The sequence below is a fragment of the Natator depressus genome, chromosome 9 (assembly GCF_965152275.1).
Source record: "Natator depressus isolate rNatDep1 chromosome 9, rNatDep2.hap1, whole genome shotgun sequence".
Taxonomy (NCBI): Eukaryota; Metazoa; Chordata; order Testudines; family Cheloniidae; genus Natator; species Natator depressus.
The window spans coordinates 16,744,966-16,753,266 of NC_134242.1; positions in this window are offsets into that span (position 1 = coordinate 16,744,966).

Genomic DNA, 8,301 nt, shown 5'->3' on the forward strand with positions numbered 1-8,301 from the left:
TCCAATGTAAAGAATGAAGTCAGAAGGGCCCAAGAAGATAATAAAATATTCAACAATTTAAAAGAGATCAGGTCCCACATATAGTTTTTCTGGTAAACAGATAGACCTGCAAGGCCGGCATGCAGTGCTTGTAGGTACCACAGGGCATATGACAGAAAGATCTGAAGTGGGATTTTGCCTTTCTGAATCTTTTCACAACTAGTAGCCATATCAAAGGTGCCAGAATTCTAGTGCTACTATTTCCTTCCAAAGTTAAAAAAAATCTTTGAGACTTTTAAAAATTCAACTTAAACCAACACTAATTTTCCTGTGTGTTCCAAAAGCCCCTTGATTTTTTTTTAAGTGAACCAAAACACCATGAAATTTACATAGGTAATAAAGCAAAGAAACACACACAGCGACAGGGGTAAAGCTAGTCCATCCCCATCAGGTTCAGTGAAGGAAGGTGCCCCAGAATTATACCAGTGTAAATTGGATCAGAATCTGTCCCAGAGTCTAAGCCTCTAGTAGCACAACAGTTGCTGTTCTTTGTAAAAAAACAAAACAAAAACAACTAAATTTAGGCTACACTTTTAATAAGCTATCTTTAAAAATAACTCTAAGGTGCCTACCTGTTGCTGGGGTGCCACAAGCTTTTTTTTTACTGTCTGGGTCTTCAGAACTATCAGATGTTTTCTGCTTTATCATTAGGAGACAAACAAGACAGAAAATGTTTGTACGAGTGCTGACTCAAAACTCGGCAGACCGAGCTCTCATCTCTGAACACAAGACTGTACTAACTTCATTCTAAATCAGCAGTTCTCAACTCAAGGCTCTTCACAACCGTCCCTTGGGGAATAGAGCCCAAAGTTAGACAAGTTAAGTCCATGCTGTACTATTCATTTTAGGCATGATCCTGCTCCCATTTGAACTCACTGTGAGTTTTGCTATAACTACTACTGGAATAGGATTGGGCCATGGGCACAGTTTGCGGGGGAATGTGGGGGGATATTGCCTCCCCAAACTGCAGGCCTCGGGCAGGCATGGAATTTGCCTCTATGCATAGCCCCATTGGCCTGACTGGAGCTGCCCTCCAAATATGGAAATCAAACTACACCTATGATTTGGACCCACTACTGCTATTTATTTAGCCATTTTAATAACTATTTTAACTGTTACTCAAGAATGTGATGATTGCATCTAAGCAATATCAACAAAACATTGGTAGATACTAAATATTAGCTGTTTTTTCCTCAAGAGATAACAGGTCTGGATACCCAGAGACATCAGTCTCATGGTAACTAGCAATAGCTCAGGCTAACTTTTTCCCTCTTAAGGAGCATAAAGCCTGCTTTCAGCAATGAACAGAGACCAGAGGATAGATAGGAGCTCAAAAACACAATTAGCTTAAAAGCTTTGCTGAACAAATCATGCGGAAGGAAACAAGGTAAAATACAAGTGTCCCTGGACCAAATCCTGCAGCTTTGATGCAGACAAACCTCCCATTAGTTTCAGTGGGGTAAGTAATGGTTGTAGAATTAAATTCTGACTGTACTGGTGTACAAGAAGGGCGAGCGGGATGACCCCAGTAACTGGAGGCCCATCTCCTTCTGCTCCACGATGTACAAGCTTTATGCCAGCTGCCTGGTGTCGAGGATCACGGCGTGGTCGGTGAGCGGGGGAGCCATCAGCTCCATCCAGAAAGGCTTCATGTCCTGCGAGGGCTGCTATGAACAGAACTTCGTCCTCCAAACCACCATCAAAATGGCCAGAAGGGCACGGAGGCAGTGCACAGTAGCGTGGCTCGACCTGGCTAATGCCTTTGGGTCCATGCCCCACCACCACATCTTTGCCACCCTCCAGGAGTTTGGGATGCCAGAGAACTACCTTCATGTGATCCGAGAGGTGTACGAGGGATGCAGCATCACCATTCGCTCGGTCAAAGGGGAGACCGCTGAGATCCCGATCTGGAGTGGAGTTAAGCAGGGCTGTCCCCTCAGCCCCATCATCTGCAACCTTGCCATGGAGCCGTTGCTGTGAGCGATCTCCAATGGCACAGATGGCTTCAACCTCCACGGTGAGAGGGTGAGTGTCCTGGCTTACGCGGATGACCTGGTCCTGACCATGGACGACCCAGAGAGCCTCCAATGTATGCTAGATGCCACCAGTCGAGGTGCTGACTGGACGGGGTTCCGCTTCAATGCAAAGAAGTGCGCAACTCTCCACATCGATGGCAGCAAAAGGGACTCAGTGCAGACGACGGGGTTCCAGATCCAGGGCGAGCCCGTCATCCCCCTGGCAGAGGGGCACGCGTACCAGCACCTCGGCACGCTGATGGGTTTCCGTGTCCGGCAGACATCCAAGGACACCATCCAGGAGATCTTGCAGGATGCCGCCAAGATCGATGCCTCCCTGCTAGCATTGTGGCAGAAGATAAATGCCCTGAACACCTTCCTGATCCCCTGCATCTCGTTCGTCCTAAGGGGATCCGCTGTGGTGAAGGTACCCCTCAACAAGGCAGACAAGATCAGCTGGCAGCTGGTGAAGAAGTGGCTGTTCCTTCCCCAGAGAGCCAGCAACGAGCTGGTCTACATCGCCCACAGGCATGGTGGTGCCAACATCCCCCACATGGGGAACCTGTGTGACATTGTGGTGATCACCCACGCCTTCCACCTGCTGACAGTACCAGGGAGTGTGAGCCGGAACGACATCATGCATCAACTACGAGAAAGGGACCGAGAGACTTTTTCCATTGGACCATATGAACTGGAACCATAAACTCACTGAACATTAAATCTCACCAAATGAGGGTAAATCCATCCTCATCATTGTTTCCACTCATTATACTCCACACCTGAACATAGCCATTATATGAACAAAATACCCCCATACCTCAATGTCTGTACTTTGACCCATTAACCTTTTACCTCCAATCGGGGATATTGCAGATTATGTATTCCTTACCCCATCCGATCCTAAACCGAACTTTGCACCCCTTGATAATCTGTACCTTATTCCCTGATAACCAGAAACTTCTATGCTTAAACTCTGTACCATTTTTTTTAATTTTAACATCATCTTTTTAAATTAAAAATCTAAGGTATGAGACTGCAGTAAAGTGGTCGTGATAGGGTTAACTGGGTTATCTAGAGAATTATGGGATGGAACAATACTTCACTCCTCCCTTATTCCCTGCCCTTCCCCCCTTCTGATATAGTTAAATAAAGCGGCAAGTTCCCACCCTGCAATCCTGTGAGTAGACTTGCTTTTGTTGCACTGAGCAGTCCCTTTACAAAAGAGATGATGGCTCTTACTCATTATGGGCTTAGCCCTGGTCTACACTAGGAGTTTAGGTCGAATTTAGCAGCGTTAAATCGATGTAAACCTGCACCCGTCCATATGATGAAGCCCTTTTTTTTTACTTAAAGGGCTCTTAAAATCGATTTCCTTACTCCACCCCTGACAAGCTTATTAGCACTTAAATCGGCCTTGCCGGGTCGAATTTGGGGTACTGTGGACACAATTAGACGGTATTGGCCTCCGGGAGCTATCCCAGAGTGCTCCATTGTGACCGCTCTGGACAGCACTCTCAACCCAGATGCACTGGCCAGGTAGACAGGAAAAGGCCTGCGAACTTTTGAATTTCAATTTCCTGTTTGGTCAGCGTGGCAAGCTGCAGGTGACCATGCAGAGCTCACCAGCAGAGATGAGCATGATGGAGTCCCAGAATCGCAAAAGAGCTCCAGCATGGACTGAACGAGAGGTACGGGATCTGATCGCTGTATGGGGAGAGGAATCCGTGCTATCAGAACTCCGTTCCAGTTTTCGAAATGCCAAAACATTTGTCAAAATCTCCCAGGGCATGAAGGACAGAGGCCATAACAGGGACCCGAAGCAGTGCCGCATGAAACTTAAGGATCTGAGGCAAGCCTACCAGAAAACCAGAGAGGCGAACGGCCGCTCTGGGTCAGAGCCCCAAACATGCCGCTTCTATGATGAGCTGCATGCCATTTTAGGGGGTTCAGCCACCACTACGAGGGGGACGAGGAAGATGATGATGATGAGGTTGTAGATAGCTCACAGCAAGCAAGTGGAGAAACCAGTTTTCCCGACAGCCAGGAACTGTTTCTCACCCTGGACCTGGAGCCAGTACCCCCCAAACCCACCCAAGGCTGCCTCCTGGACCCGGCAGGTGGAGAAGGGACCTCCGGTGAGTGTACCTTTTAAAATACTACACATGGTTTAAAAGCAAGCATGTGTAATGATTAATTTGCCCTGGCATTCGCGGCTCTCCTGGATGTACTCCCAAAGCCTTTGCAAAAGGTTTCTGGGGAGGGCAGCCTCATTGCGTCCTCCATGCTAGGACACTTTACCACTCCAGGCCAGTAGCACGTACTCGGGAATCATTGTACAACAAAGCATTGCAGTGTATGTTTGCTGGAGTTCAAACAACATCCGTTCTTTATCTCTCTGTGTTATCCTCAGGAGAGTGAGATATCATTCATGGTCACCTGGTTGAAATAGGGTGATTTTCTTCAGGGGACACTCAGAGGTGCTGTTCCTGCTGGGCTGTTTGCCTGTGGCTGAACAGAAATGCTCCCCGTTGTTAGCCATGGGGAGGGTGGAGGGGTTAGCCATGCGGGGGGGGGGGGGGAGGCAAAATGCGACCTGGGAACGAAAGCACATGTGCAATGTATGTAATGTTAACAGCAAGGTTTACCGTGAAAGAGTGTACCTATTGTTCTATAAAATGTGTCTTTTTAAATACCACTGTCCCTTTTTTTTTCTCCACCAGCTGCATGTGTTTCAATGATCACAGGATCTTCTCCTTCCCAGAGGCTAGTGAAGATTAGAAAGAGAAAAAACGCACTCGTGATGAAATGTTCACTGAGCTCATGCTGTCCGCCCACACTGACAGAGCACAGACGAATGCGTGGAGGCAGACAATGTCAGAGTGCAGGGAAGCACAAAATGACCGGGAGGAGAGGTGGTGGGCTGAAGAGAGTAAGTGGTGGGCTGAAGACAGGGCTGAAGCTCAAATGTGGCAGCAGCGTGATGAGAGGAGGCAGGATTCAATGCTGAGGCTGCTGGAGGATCAAACCAATATGCTCCAGTGTATGGTTGAGCTGCAGCAAAGGCAGCTGGAGCACAGACTGCCACTACAGTCCCTGTGTAACCAACCACCCTCCTCCCCAAGTTCGATAGCCTCCTCACCCAGACGCCCAAGAATGCGGTGGGGGGGCCTCTGGCCACCCAGCCACTCCACCACAGAGGATTGCCCAAAAAACAGAAGGCTGGCATTCAATAAGTTTTAAAGTTGTAAACTTTTAAAGTGCTGTGTGGCATTGTCCTTCCCTCCTCTAGCACCCCTCCTGGGCTACCTTGGTAGTCATCCCCCTATTTATGTGATGAATGAATAAAGAATGCATGAATGTGAAGCAACAATGACTTTATTGCCTCTGCAAGCGGTGATCGAAGGGAGGAGGGGAGGGTGGTTAGCTTACAGGGAAGTAGAGTGAACCAAGGGGCGGGGGGTTCCATCAAGGAGAAACAAACAGAACTTTCACATCATAGCCTGGCCAGTCATGAAACTGGTTTTCAAAGCTTCTCTGATGCACACCGCGCCCTCCTGTGCTCTTCTAACTGCCCTGGTGTCTGGCTGCGCGTGATCAGCAGCCAGGCGATTTGCCTCAACCTCCCACCCCGCCATAAACGTCTCCCCCTTATTCTCACAGATATTGTGGAGCGCACAGCAAGCAGTAATAACAGTGGGAATATTGGTTTCGCTGAGGTCTAACCGAGTCAGTAAACTGCGCCAGCGCGCTTTTAAACGTCCAAATGCACATTCTACCACCATTCTGCACTTGCTCAGCTTGTAGTTGAACAGCTCCTGACTACTGTCCAGGCTGCCTGTGTATGGCTTCATGAGCCATGGCATTAAGGGGTAGGCTGGGTCCCCAAGGATAACTATAGGCATTTCAACATCCCCAATGGTTATTTTCTGGTCTGGGAATAAAGTCCCTTCCTGCAGCTTTTGAAACAGACCAGAGTTCCTGAAGATGCGAGCATCATGTACCTTTCCCGGCCATCCCATGTTGATGTTGGTGAAACGTCCCTTGTGATCCACTAGAGCTTGCAACACTATTGAAAAGTACCCCTTGCGGTTTATGTACTCGCCATCTCCGGTGCCAAGATAGGGATATGGGTTCCGTCTATGGCCCCACCACAGTTAGCGAATCCCATTGCAGCATCGCCATCCACTATGACCTGCACATTTCCCAGGGTCACTACCCTTGATATCAGCAGATCTTTGATTGTGTGGGCTACTTGCATCACAGCAGCCCCCACAGTAGATTTGCCCACTCCAAATTGATTCCCAGCTGACCGGTAGCTGTCTGGCGTTGCAAGCTTCCACAGAGCTATTGCCACTCGCTTCTCAGCTGTGAGGGCTGCTCTCATCTTGGTATTCATGCACTTCAGGGCAGGGGAAAGCAAGTCACAAAGTTCCATGAAAGTGTCCTTACGCATGCGAAAGTTTCGCAGCCACTGGGAATCATCCCAGACCTGCAAAACTATGCGGTCCCACCAGTCTGTGCTTGTTTCCCAAGCCCAGAATCGGCATTCCACCGCATGAATCTGCCCCATTAGCACCATGATGCCTGCACTGGCAGGGCCCATGCTTTCAGAGAAGTCTGTGTCCATGTCCTCATCACTCACGTCACCGCGCTGATGTCACCTACTCGTCCGGTATCGCTTTGCCAGGTTCTGGTGCTGCATATACTGCTGGATAATGCGTGTGGTGTTTAATGTGCTCCTAATTGCCAAAGTGAGCTGAGTGGGCTCCATGCTTGCCATGGTATGGCATCTGCACAGGTAACTCAGGAAAAAAGGCGCAAAACAATTGTCTGCCGTTGCTTTCACAGCGGGAGAGAGGGAGATAGGACCCGATTACATGTACCCAGAACCACCCGCGACAATGTTTGTTACCCCATCAGGCACTGGGATCTCAACCCAGAATTCCAATGGGCAGTGGAGACTGCGGGAACTGTGGGATAGTTACCCACAGTGCAACACTCCGGAAGTCGACGCTTGCCTCGGTACGGTGGAAGCACTCCGCCGAGTTAATGCACTTAATGCACTTACAGCATTTTCTGTGGGGACACACACAATCGAATATATAAAAACGATTTCTAAAAAACCGACTTCTATAAATTCGACCAAATTTCGTAGTGTAGACATACCCTAAGTCCTCCTTTCTCTAAAGTCAGTGACACTAGGATTGGGCCCTATTGACAATGCTGCTAATGCAGAGGTGGGCAAACTATGGCCCACGGGCCACATCTGGCCCGGCCCTTGAGCTCCTGTCTGGGGAGGCTAGCCCCCAGCCCCTCCCCTGCTGTCCCCCCTCCCCGCAGCCACGCCGACAGCGAGGCAGCGAGCTCCTGCCGCTCTAAGAGGCATGGTAAGTGGGCGGTGGCGGCATGGCAGTAGGGAGTCCCGGGGGGAAGTCAGGGGACAGGGAGCGGTTGGATGGGGCGGAGGTTCTGGGGCAGTCAGGGGTCGGGGGACAGGGCGGGTTGGATAGGGTGTGGGAGTCCCAGGGGGCCTGTCGGGGGGTAGGGGGCAGTCAAAGGACAGGGAACAGGGGGTGTTGGATAAGGGGTAAGATCCCGGGGAGAGCGGTTGGGGCGGGAGGTCCCAGGAGGGGGCGGTCAGGGCACAAGGAGCAGGGGGGGTTGCATGGGTCGGATGTTCTGAGGGGCGCAGTCAGGGGGCGGGGAGGGGGCGGGGGCCAGGCTGTTTGGGGGTCACAGCCTTCCCTACCTGGCCCTCAATACAGTTTCGCACCGGGCTCTTGGGCCAAAAAGTTTGCCCACCCCTGTGCTAATGGCTGCTTTCCGCTAACAGATCAGAATCACTGTAAGCAGAGAAAGAGAGCCCCTGAGAGGCTAAAAGAAAAGGAGTACTTGTGGCACCTTAGAGACTAACAAATTTATTTGAGCATAAGCTTTCATGAGCTACAGCTCACTTCAGCCAAATTTTCTGGACCTAAACTGTCACAATGCAGAACACAGTTCTCATAATCTAGGATTTGCACCTCTCTCTTTCCCCCCGCCCCAATTACCACATTACCCAACAGACTGCAAAGGAATTTGCTGATAAGGTGAGAGAGACCAGAAGCAGAAAGAGAGGAAATGAGCTGCAGCCAGAATTTCTGGACCCAAACCCTGTAGAACTGTTGCTATTTTAGAGTTAACCAGTGGTCACTCCCCTCATCCCTATGTCCCACCCCACTCACTGAAAAGACAATAAAGGGGACAT